Here is a 13,494-nt window from a genome sequence, read left to right as displayed (position 1 = left end):
TTCTGTATCTCTATTATGTTGGTGCCGCTTCGGAACTTTTAAATATCTGGATATATCTCGAGAACTACGCATCTGATCAAAAAATATTATAGAACATAAAAAGTAGGAAACTTAATTCTCTACAAAAAAGATCTCTTAACATTTTTCCATAGCTCGCTTCGTTTCCGAGATATTTGCAGATTTATCCCAAGGGAAGGGGCCTGACGGACATATTTCGAGATATTTCTTCTTCTTGTTGTTCTTCTTCTGCACAGCTAAGCTGGAAGTGGCATTTGCAGCTCGCAGTAGTGCAGAGTTATCTCAAAGAAAGGGGCCACGGTGTTTCTGTATCTCTATTATGTTGGTGCGGCTTCGGAACTTTTAAATATCTCGATATATCTCGAAAACTACGCTTCTGATCAAAAAATATCATAGAACATAAATTGTAGGAAACATAATTTTCTACAAAAAAGGTCTCTCAAGATTTTGCCATAGCTCGCTTCGTTTCCGAGATATTTGCAGATTTATCTCAAGGGAAGGGGCCTGACGGACATATTTCGAGATATTTCTTCTTCTTGTTGTTCTTCTTCTGCACAGCTAAGCTGGAAGTGGCATTTGCAGCTCGCAATAGTGCAGAGTTATCTCAAAGAAAGGGGCCACAGTGTTTCTGTATCTCTATTATGTTGGTGCGGGTTCGGAACTTTTAAATATCTTGATATATCTCGAGAACTACGCATCTGATCAAAAAATATCGTAGAACATAAAAAGTAGGAAACTTAATTCTCTACAAATAAGGTCTCTTAAGATTTTGCCATAGCTCGCTTGGTTTCCGAGATATTTGCAGATTTATCTCAAGGGAAGGGGCCTGAGGGACATATTTCGAGATATTTCTTCTTCTTGTTGTTCTTCTTCTGCACAGCTAAGCTGGAAGTGGCATTTGCAGCTCGCAATAGTGCAGAGTTACCTCAAAGAAAGGGGCCACGGTGTTTCTGTATCTCTATTATGTTGGTGCCGCTTCGGAACTTTTAAATATCTGGATATATCTCGAGAACTACGCATCTGATCAAAAAATATTATAGAACATAAAAAGTAGGAAACTTAATTCTCTACAAAAAAGATCTCTTAACATTTTTCCATAGCTCGCTTCGTTTCCGAGATATTTGCAGATTTATCCCAAGGGAAGGGGCCTGACGGACATATTTCGAGATATTTCTTCTTCTTGTTGTTCTTCTTCTGCACAGCTAAGCTGGAAGTGGCATTTGCTGCTCGCAGTAGTGCAGAGTTATCTCAAAGAAAGGGGCCACGGTGTTTCTGTATCTCTATTATGTTGGTGCGGCTTCGGAACTTTTAAATATCTTGATATATCTCGAGAACTACGCATCTGATCAAAAAATATCATAGAACATAAAAAGTAGGAAACTTAATTCTCTACAAAAAAGGTTTCTTAACATTTTGCCATAGCTCGCTTCGTTTCCGAGATATTTGCAGATTTATCTCAAGGGAAGGGGCCTGACGGACATATTTCGAGATATTTCTTCTTCTTGTTGTTCTTCTTCTGCACAGCTAAGCTGGAAGTGGCATTTGCAGCTCGCAATAGTGCAGAGTTACCTCAAAGAAAGGGGCCACGGTGTTTCTGTATCTCTATTATGTTGGTGCCGCTTCGGAACTTTTAAATATCTCGATATATCTCGAAAACTACGCATCTGATCAAAAAATATCATAGAACATAAAAAGTAGGAAACTTAATTCTCTACAAAAAAGGTCTCTTAACATTTTCCCATAGCTGGCATCGTTTCCGAGATATTTGCAGATTTAGCTCAAGGGAAGGGGCCTGACGACATATTCCGAGATATTTCTTCTTCTTGTTGTTCTTCTTCTGCACAGCTAAACTGGAAGTGGCATTTCCAGCTCGCAATAGTGCAGAGTTATGCCAAAGAAAGGGGCCACGGTGTTTCTGTATCTCTATTATGTTGGTGCGGCTTCGGAACTTTTAAATATCTCGATATATCTCGAAAACTACGCTTCTGATCAAAAAATATCATAGAACATAAATTGTAGGAAACATAATTCTCTACAAAAAAGGTCTCTTAACATTTTGCCATAGCTCGCTTCGTTTCCGAGATATTTGCAGATTTATCTCAAGGGAAGGGTCCTGATGGACATATTTCGAGATGTTTCTTCTTCTTGTTGTTCTTCTTCTGCACAGCTAAACTGGAAGTGGCATTTCCAGCTCGCAGTAGTGCAGAGTTATCTCAAAGAAAGGGGCCACGGTGTTTCTGTATCTCTATTATGTTGGTGCGGCTTCGGAACTTTTAAATATCTTGACATATCTCGAGAACTACGCATCTGATCAAAAAATATCATACAACATAGAAAGTAGGAAACTTAATTCTCTACAAAAAAGGTCTCTTAACGTTTTGCAATAGCTCGCTTCGTTTCCGAGATATTTGCAGATTTATCTCAAGGGAAGGGTCCTGACGGACATATTTCGAGATATTTCTTCTTCTTGTTGTTCTTCTTCTGCACAGCTAAACTGGAAGTGGCATTTCCAGCTCGCAACAGTGCAGAGTTATCCCAAAGAAAGGGGCCACGGTGTTTCTGTATCTCTATTATGTTGGTGCGGCTTCGGCACTTTTAAATATCTCGATATATCTCGAAAACTACGCTTCTGATCAAAAAATATCATAGAACATAAATTGTAGGAAACATAATTCTCTACAAATAAGGTCTCTTAACATTTTGCCATAGCTCGCTTCGTTTCCGAGATATTTGCAGATTTATCCCAAGGGAAGGGGCCTGACGGACATATTTCGAGATATTTCTTCTTCTTGTTGTTCTTCTTCTGCACAGCTAAGCTGGAAGTGGCATTTGCAGCTCGCAATAGTGCAGAGTTATCTCAAAGAAAGGGGCCACGGTGTTTCTGTATCTCCATTATGTTGGTGCGGCTTCGGAACTTTTAAATATCTTGATATATCTCGAGAACTACGCATCTGATCAAAAAATATCATAGAACATAAAAAGTAGGAAACTTAATTCTCTACAAAAAAGGTCTCTTAACGTTTTGCAATAGCTCGCTTCGTTTCCGAGATATTTGCAGATTTATCTCAAGGGAAGGGTCCTGACGGACATATTTCGAGATATTTCTTCTTCTTGTTGTTCTTCTTCTGCACAGCTAAGCTGGAAGTGGCATTTGCAGGTCGCAATAGTGCAGAGTTATCTCAAAGAAAGGGGCCACGGTGTTTCTGTATCTCTATTATGTTGGTGCGGCTTCGGAACTTTTAAATATCTCGATATATCTCGAAAACTACGCTTCTGATCAAAAAATATCACAGAACGTAAATAGTAGGAAACATAATTCTCTACAAAAAAGGTCTCTTAAGATTTTGCCATAGCTCGCTTCGTTTCCGAGATATTTGCAGATTTATCTCAAGGGAAGGGGCCTGACGGACATATTTCGAGATATTTCTTCTTCTTGTTGTTCTTCTTCTGCACAGCTAAGCTGGAAGTGGCATTTGCAGCTCGCAATAGTGCAGAGTTATCTCAAAGAAAGGGGCCACGGTGTTTCTGTATCTCTATTATGTTGGTGCGGCTTCGGAACTTTTAAATATCTTGATATATCTCGAGAACTACGCATCTGATCAAAAAATATCGTAGAACATAAAAAGTAGGAAACTTAATTCTCTACAAATAAGGTCTCTTAACATTTTGCCATAGCTCGCTTGGTTTCCGAGATATTTGCAGATTTATCTCAAGGGAAGGGGCCTGAGGGACATATTTCGAGATATTTCTTCTTCTTGTTGTTCTTCTTCTGCACAGCTAAGCTGGAAGTGGCATTTGCAGCTCGCAATAGTGCAGAGTTACCTCAAAGAAAGGGGCCACGGTGTTTCTGTATCTCTATTATGTTGGTGCCGCTTCGGAACTTTTAAATATCTGGATATATCTCGAGAACTACGCATCTGATCAAAAAATATTATAGAACATAAAAAGTAGGAAACTTAATTCTCTACAAAAAAGGTCTCTTAACATTTTTCCATAGCTCGCTTCGTTTCCGAGATATTTGCAGAGTTATCCCAAGGGAAGGGGCCTGACGGACATATTTCGAGATATTTCTTCTTCTTGTTGTTCTTCTTCTGCACAGCTAAGCTGGAAGTGGCATTTGCAGCTCGCAGTAGTGCGGAGTTATCTCAAAGAAAGGGGCCACGGTGTTTCTGTATCTCTATTATGTTGGTGCGGCTTCGGAACTTTTAAATATCTTGATATATCTCGAGAACTACGCATCTGTTTAAAAAATATCATAGAACATAAAAAGTAGGAATCCTAATTTTCTACAAAAAAGGTCTCTTAACATTTTGCCGTAGCTCGCTTCGTTTCCGAGATATTTGCAGATTTATCTCAAGGGAAGGGGCCTGACGGACATATTTCCAGATATTTCTTCTTCTTGTTGTTCTTCTTCTGCACAGCTAAGCTGGAAGTGGCATTTGCAGCTCGCAATTGTGCAGAGTTATCTCAAAGAGAGGGGCCACGGTGTTTCTGTATCTCTATTATGTTGGTGCGGCTTCGGAACTTTTAAATATCTTGATATATCTCGAGAACTACGCATCTGATCAAAAAATATCGTAGAACATAAAAAGTAGGAAACTTAATTCTCTACAAATAAGGTCTCTTAACATTTTGCCATAGCTCGCTTGGTTTCCGAGATATTTGCAGATTTATCTCAAGGGAAGGGGCCTGAGGGACATATTTCGAAATATTTCTTCTTCTTGTTGTTCTTCTTCTGCACAGCTAAGCTGGAAGTGGCATTTGCAGGTCGCAATAGTGCAGAGTTATCTCAAAGAAAGGGGCCACGGTGTTTCTGTATCTCTATTATGTTGGTGCGGCTTCGGAACTTTTAAATATCTCGATATATCTCGAAAACTACGCTTCTGATCAAAAAATATCACAGAACGTAAATTGTAGGAAACATAATTCTCTACAAAAAAGGTCTCTTAAGATTTTGCCATAGCTCGCTTCGTTTCCGAGATATTTGCAGATTTATCTCAAGGGAAGGGGCCTGACGGACATATTTCGAGATATTTCTTCTTCTTGTTGTTCTTCTTCTGCACAGCTAAGCTGGAAGTGGCATTTGCAGCTCGCAATAGTGCAGAGTTATCTCAAAGAAAGGGGCCACAGTGTTTCTGTATCTCTATTATGTTGGTGCGGCTTCGGAACTTTTAAATATCTTGATATATCTCGAGAACTACGCATCTGATCAAAAAATATCGTAGAACATAAAAAGTAGGAAACTTAATTCTCTACAAATAAGGTCTCTTAACATTTTGCCATAGCTCGCTTGGTTTCCGAGATATTTGCAGATTTATCTCAAGGGAAGGGGCCTGAGGGACATATTTCGAGATATTTCTTCTTCTTGTTGTTCTTCTTCTGCACAGCTAAGCTGGAAGTGTCATTTGCAGCTCGCAATAGTGCAGAGTTATCTCAAAGAAAGGGGCCACGGTGTTTCTGTACCTCTATTATGTTGGTGCAGCTTCGGAGCTTTTAAATATCTTGATATATCTCGAGAACTACGCATCTGATCAAAAAATATCATAGAACATAAAAAGTAGGAAACTTAATTCTCTACAAAAAAGGTCTCTTAACATTTTGCCATAGCTCGCTTCGTTTCCGAGATATTTGCAGATTTATCTCAAGGGAAGGGGCCTGACGGACATATTTCGAGATATTTCTTCTTCTTGTTGTTCTTCTTCTGCACAGCTAAGCTGGCAGTGGCATTTGCAGCGCGCAATAGTGCAGAGTTATCTCAAAGAAAGGGGCCACAGTGTTTCTGTATCTCTATTATGTTGGTGCGGCTTCGGAACTTTTAAATATCTTGATATATCTCGAAAACTACGCTTCTGATCAAAAAATATCCGAGAACGTAAATTGTAGGAAACATAATTCTCTACAAAAAAGGTCTCTTAACATTTTGCCATAGCTCGCTTCGTTTCCGAGATATTTGCAGATTTATCTCAAGGGAAGGGGCCTGACGGACATATTTCGAGATATTTCTTCTTCTTGTTGTTCTTCTTCTGCACAGCTAAGCTGCAAGTGGCATTTGCAGCTCGCAATAGTGCAGAGTTATCTCAAAGAAAGGGGCCACGGTGTTTCTGTATCTCTATTATGTTGGTGCCGCTTCGGAACTTTTAAATATCTGGATATATCTCGAGAACTACGCATCTGATCAAAAAATATCATAGAACATAAAAAGTAGGAAACTTAATTCTCTACAAAAAAGGTCTCTTAACATTTTGCCATAGCTCGCTTCATTTCCGAGATATTTGCAGATTTAGCTCAAGGGAAGGGGCCTGACGGACATATTCCGAGATATTTCTTCTTCTTGTTGTTCCTCTTCTGCACAGCTAAGCTGGAAGTGGCATTTGCAGGTCGCAATAGTGCAGAGTTATCTCAAAGAAAGGGGCCACGGTGTTTCTGTATCTCTATTATGTTGGTGCGGCTTCGGAACTTTTAAATATCTCGATATATCTCGAAAACTACGCTTCTGATCAAAAAATATTAGAGAACCTAAATTGTAGGAAACATAATTCTCTACAAAAAAGGTCTCTTAACATTTTGCCATAGCTCGCTTCGTTTCCGAGATATTTGCAGATTTATCTCAAGGGAAGGGTCCTGACGGACATATTTCGAGATATTTCTTCTTCTTGTTGTTCTTCTTCTGCACAGCTAAACTGGAAGTGGCATTTCCAGCTCGCAATCGTGCAGAGTTATCTCAAAGAGAGGGGCCACGGTGTTTCTGTATCTCTATTATGTTGGTGCGGCTTCGGAACTTTTAAATATCTTGATATATCTCGAGAACTACCCCTCTGATCGAAAAATATCATAGAACATAGAAAGTAGGAAACCTAATTCTCTACAAAAAAGGTCTCTTAACATTTTGCCGTAGCTCGCTTCGTTTCCGAGATATTTGCAGATTTATCTCAAGGGAAGGGGCCTGACGGACATATTTCGAAATATTTCTTATTCTTGTTGTTCTTCTTCTGCACAGCTAAGCTGGAAGTGGCATTTGCAGCTCGCAATAGTGCAGAGTTATCTCAAAGAAAGGGGCCACGGTGTTTCTGTACCTCTATTATGTTGGTGCAGCTTCGGAGCTTTTAAATATCTTGATATATCTCGAGAACTACGCATCTGATCAAAAAATATCATAGAACATAAAAAGTAGGAAACTTAATTCTCTACAAAAAAGGTCTCTTAACATTTTGCCATAGCTCGCTTCGTTTCCGAGATATTTGCAGATTTATCTCAAGGGAAGGGGCCTGACGGACATATTTCGAGATATTTCTTCTTCTTGTTGTTCTTCTTCTGCACAGCTAAGCTGGCAGTGGCATTTGCAGCGCGCAATAGTGCAGAGTTATCTCAAAGAAAGGGGCCACAGTGTTTCTGTATCTCTATTATGTTGGTACGGCTTCGGAACTTTTAAATATCTTGATATATCTCGAAAACTACGCTTCTGATCAAAAAATATCAGAGAACGTAAATTGTAGGAAACATAATTCTCTACAAAAAAGGTCTCTTAACATTTTGCCATAGCTCGCTTCGTTTCCGAGATATTTGCAGATTTATCTCAAGGGAAGGGGCCTGACGGACATATTTCGAGATATTTCTTCATCTTGTTGTTCTTCTTCTGCACAGCTAAGCTGCAAGTGGCATTTGCAGCTCGCAATAGTGCAGAGTTATCTCAAAGAAAGGGGCCACGGTGTTTCTGTATCTCTATTATGTTGGTGCCGCTTCGGAACTTTTAAATATCTGGATATATCTCGAGAACTACGCATCTGATCAAAAAATATCATAGGACATAAAAAGTAGGAAACTTAATTCTCTACAAAAAAGGTCTCTAAACATTTTGCCATAGCTCGCTTCGTTTCCGAGATATTTGCAGATTTATCTCAAGGGAAGGGGCCTGACGGACATATTTCGAGATATTTCTTCTTCTTGTTGTTCTTCTTCTGCACAGCTAAGCTGGAAGTGGCATTTGCAGCTCGCAGTAGTGCAGAGTTATCTCAAAGAAAGGGGCCACGGTGTTTCTGTATCTCTATTATGTTGGTGCGGCTTCGGAACTTTTAAATATCTTGATATATCTCGAGAACTACGCATCTGATCAAAAAATATCGTAGAACATAAAAAGTAGGAAACTTAATTCTCTACAAATAAGGTCTCTTAACATTTTGCCATAGCTCGCTTGGTTTCCGAGATATTTGCAGATTTATCTCAAGGGAAGGGGCCTGACGGACATATTTCCAGATATTTCTTCTTCTTGTTGTTCTTCTTCTGCACGGCCAAGCTGGAAGTGGCATTTGCAGCTCGCAATAGTGCAGAGTTATCTCAAAGAAAGGGGCCACGGTGTTTCTGTATCTCTATTATGTTGGTGCGGCTTCGGAACTTTTAAATATCTTGATATATCACGAGAACTACGCATCTGATCAAAAAATATCATAGAACATAAAAAGTAGGAAACCTAATTTTCTACAAAAAAGGTCGCTTAACATTTTGCCGTAGCTCGCTTCGTTTCCGAGATATTTGCAGATTTATCTCAAGGGAAGGGGCCTGACGGACATATTTCGAAATATTTCTTATTCTTGTTGTTCTTCTTCTGCACAGCTAAGCTGGAAGTGGCATTTGCAGCTCGCAATAGTGCAGAGTTATCTCAAAGAAAGGGGCCACGGTGTTTCTGTACCTCTATTATGTTGGTGCAGCTTCGGAGCTTTTAAATATCTTGATATATCTCGAGAACTACGCATCTGATCAAAAAATATTATAGAACATAAAAAGTAGGAAACTTAATTCTCTACAAAAAAGGTCTCTTAACATTTTGCCATAGCTCGCTTGGTTTCCGAGATATTTGCAGATTTATCTCAAGGGAAGGGGCCTGGCGGACATATTTCGAGATATTTCTTCTTCTTGTTGTTCTTCTTCTGCCCAGCTAAGCTGGAAGTGGCATTTGCAGCTCGCAATAGTGCAGAGTTACCTCAAAGAAAGGGGCCACGGTGTTTCTGTATCTCTATTATGTTGGTGCCGCTTCGGAACTTTTAAATATCTGGATATATCTCGAGAACTACGCATCTGATCAAAAAATATCGTAGAACGTAAAAAGTAGGAAACTTAATTCTCTACAAATAATGTCTCTTAACATTTTGCCATAGCTCGCTTGGTTTCCGAGATATTTGCAGATTTATCTCAAGGGAAGGGGCCTGACGGACATATTTCCAGATATTTCTTCTTCTTGTTGTTCTTCTTCTGCACGGCTAAGCTGGAAGTGGCATTTGCAGCTCGCAATAGTGCAGAGTTATCTCAAAGAAAGGGGCCACGGTGTTTCTGTATCTCTATTATGTTGGTGCGGCTTCGGAACTTTTAAATATCTTGATATATCTCGAGAACTACGCATCTGATCAAAAAATATCATAGAACATAAAAAGTAGGAAACCTAATTTTCTACAAAAAAGGTCGCTTAACATTTTGCCGTAGCTCGCTTCGTTTCCGAGATATTTGCAGATTTATCTCAAGGGAAGGGGCCTGACGGACATATTTCGAAATATTTCTTATTCTTGTTGTTCTTCTTCTGCACAGCTAAGCTGGAAGTGGCATTTGCAGCTCGCAATAGTGCAGAGTTATCTCAAAGAAAGGGGCCACGGTGTTTCTGTACCTCTTATGTTGGTGCAGCTTCGGAGCTTTTAAATATCTTGATATATCTCGAGAACTACGCATCTGATCAAAAAATATCATAGAACATAAAAAGTAGGAAACTTAATTCTCTACAAAAAAGGTCTCTTAACATTTTGCCGTAGCCCGCTTCGTTTCCGAGATATTTGCAGATTTATCTCAAGGGAAGGGTCCTGACGGACATATTTCGAAATATTTCTTATTCTTGTTGTTCTTCTTCTGCACAGCTAAGCTGGAAGTGGCATTTGCAGCTCGCAATAGTGCAGAGTTATCTCAAAGAGAGGGGCCACGGTGTTTCTGTATCTCTATTATGTTGGTGCGGCTTCGAAACTTTTAAATATCTTGATATATCTCGAGAACTACGCCTCTGATCGAAAAATATCATAGAACATAAAAAGTAGGAAACTTAATTCTCTACAAAAAAGGTCTCTTAACATTTTGCCATAGCTCCTTTCGTTTCCGAGATATTTGCAGATTTATCTCAAGGGAAGGGGCCTGACGGACATATTTCGAGATATTTCTTCTTCTTGTTGTTCTTCTTCTGCACAGCTAAACTGGAAGTGGCATTTCCAGCTCGCAATCGTGCAGAGTTATCTCAAAGAGAGGGGCCACGGTGTTTCTGTATCTCTATTATGTTGGTGCGGCTTCGGAACTTTTAAATATCTTGATATGTCTCGAGAACTACGCCTCTGATCGAAAAATATCATAGAACATAAAAAGTAGGAAACTTAATTCTCTACAAAAAAGGTCTCTCAACATTTTGCCATAGCTCGCTTCGTTTCCGAGATATTTACAGATTTATCTCAAGGGAAGGGGCCTGACGGACATATTTCGAGATATTTCTTCTTCTTGTTGTTCTTCTTCTGCACAGCTAAGCTGGAAGTGGCATTTGCAGCTCGCAATAGTGCAGAGTTATCGCAAAGAAAGGGGCCACGGTGTTTCTGTATCTCTATTATGTTGGTGCGGCTTCGGAACTTTTAAATATCTTGATATATCTCGAGAACTACGCATCTGATCAAAAAATATCATAGAACATAAAAAGTAGGAAACCTAATTTTCTACAAAAAAGGTCTCTTAACATTATGCCGTAGCCCGCTTCGTTTCCGAGATATTTGCAGATTTATCTCAAGGGAAGGGTCCTGACGGACATATTTCGAAATATTTCTTATTCTTGTTGTTCTTCTTCTGCACAGCTAAGCTGGAAGTGGCATTTGCAGCTCGCAATAGTGCAGAGTTATCTCAAAGAGAGGGGCCACGGTGTTTCTGTATCTCTATTATGTTGGTGCGGCTTCGGAACTTTTAAATATCTTGATATATCTCGAGAACTACGCCTCTGATCGAAAAATATCATAGAACATAAAAAGTAGGAAACTTAATTCTCTACAAAAAAGGTCTCTTAACATTTTGCCATAGCTCCTTTCGTTTCCGAGATATTTGCAGATTTATCTCAAGGGAAGGGGCCTGACGGACATATTTCGAGATATTTCTTCTTCTTGTTGTTCTTCTTCTGCACAGCTAAACTGGAAGTGGCATTTCCAGCTCGCAATCGTGCAGAGTTATCTCAAAGAGAGGGGCCACGGTGTTTCTGTATCTCTATTATGTTGGTGCGGCTTCGGAACTTTTAAATATCTTGATATATCTCGAGAACTACGCCTCTGATCGAAAAATATCATAGAACATAAAAAGTAGGAAACTTAATTCTCTACAAATAAGGTCTCTTAACATTTTGCCATAGCTCGCTTGGTTTCCGAGATATTTGCAGATTTATCTCAAGGGAAGGGGCCTGAGGGACATATTTCGAAATATTTCTTATTCTTGTTGTTCTTCTTCTGCACAGCTAAGCTGGAAGTGGCATTTGCAGCTCGCAATAGTGCAGAGTTATCTCAAAGAAAGGGGCCACGGTGTTTCTGTACCTCTATTATGTTGGTGCGGCTTCGGAACTTTTAAATATCTCGATATATCTCGAAAACTACGCTTCTGATCAAAAAATATCATAGAACATAAATTGTAGGAAACATAATTCACTACAAAAAACGTCTCTTAACATTTTGCAATAGCTCGCTTCGTTTCCGAGATATTTGCAGATTCAGCTCAAAGGAACGGGCCTGACGGACATATTTCGAGATACTTCTTCTTCTTGTTGTTCTTCCTCTGCACAGCTAAGCTGGAAGTGGCATTTGCAGCTCGCAATAGTGCAGAGTTATCTCAAAGAAAGGGGCCACGGTGTTTCTGTATCTCTATTATGTTGGTGCGGCTTCGGAACTTTTAAATATCTTGATATATCTCGAGAACTACGCATCTGATCAAAAAATATCATAGAACATAAATTGTAGGAAACATAATTCACTACAAAAAACGTCTCTTAACATTTTGCCATAGCTCGCTTCGTTTCCGAGATATTTGCAGATTCAGCTCAAAGGAATGGGCCTGACGGACATATTTCGAGATACTTCTTCTTCTTGTTGTTCTTCCTCTGCACAGCTAAGCTGGAAGTGGCATTTGCAGCTCGCAATAGTGCAGAGTTATCTCAAAGAAAGGGGCCACGGTGTTTCTGTATCTCTATTATGTTGGTGCGGCTTCGGAACTTTTAAATATCTTGATATATCTCGAGAACTACGCATCTGATCAAAAAATATCATAGAACATAAAAAGTAGGAAACCTAATTTTCTACAAAAAAGGTCTCTTAACATTTTGCCGTAGCCCGCTTCGTTTCCGAGATATTTGCAGATTTATCTCAAGGGAAGGGTCCTGACGGACATATTTCGAAATATTTCTTATTCTTGTTGTTCTTCTTCTGCACAGCTAAGCTGGAAGTGGCATTTGCAGCTCGCAATAGTGCAGAGTTATCTCAAAGAGAGGGGCCACGGTGTTTCTGTATCTCTATTATGTTGGTGCGGCTTCGGAACTTTTAAATATCTTGATATATCTCGAGAACTACGCCTCTGATCGAAAAATATCATAGAACATAAAAAGTAGGAAACTTAATTCTCTACAAAAAAGGTCTCTTAACATTTTGCCATAGCTCCTTTCGTTTCCGAGATATTTGCAGATTTATCTCAAGGGAAGGGGCCTGACGGACATATTTCGAGATATTTCTTCTTCTTGTTGTTCTTCTTCTGCACAGCTAAACTGGAAGTGGTATTTCCAGCTCGCAATCGTGCAGAGTTATCTCAAAGAGAGGGGCCACGGTGTTTCTGTATCTCTATTATGTTGGTGCGGCTTCGGAACTTTTAAATATCTTGATATATCTCGAGAACTACGCCTCTGATCGAAAAATATCATAGAACATAAAAAGTAGGAAACTTAATTCTCTACAAAAAAGGTCTCTCAACATTTTGCCATAGCTCGCTTCGTTTCCGAGATATTTACAGATTTATCTCAATGGAAGGGGCCTGACGGACATATTTCGAGATACTTCTTCTTCTTGTTGTTCTTCTTCTGCACAGCTAAGCTGGAAGTGGCATTTGCAGCTCGCAATAGTGCAGAGTTATCGCAAAGAAAGGGGCCACGGTGTTTCTGTATCTCTATTATGTTGGTGCGGCTTCGGAACTTTTAAATATCTTGATATATCTCGAGAACTACGCATCTGATCAAAAAATATCATAGAACATAAAAAGTAGGAAACCTAATTTTCTACAAAAAAGGTGTCTTAACATTTTGCCGTAGCCCGCTTCGTTTCCGAGATATTTGCAGATTTATCTCAAGGGAAGGGTCCTGACGGACATATTTCGAAATATTTCTTATTCTTGTTGTTCTTCTTCTGCACAGCTAAGCTGGAAGTGGCATTTGCAGCTCGCAATAGTGCAGAG

This window comes from Osmia lignaria, unplaced genomic scaffold (genome assembly GCF_051020975.1).
Source record: "Osmia lignaria lignaria isolate PbOS001 unplaced genomic scaffold, iyOsmLign1 scaffold0012, whole genome shotgun sequence".
Taxonomy (NCBI): Eukaryota; Metazoa; Arthropoda; class Insecta; order Hymenoptera; family Megachilidae; genus Osmia; species Osmia lignaria.
The sequence above is the reverse complement of the archived record's forward strand: the minus strand, read 5'-3'. Positions refer to the sequence as shown.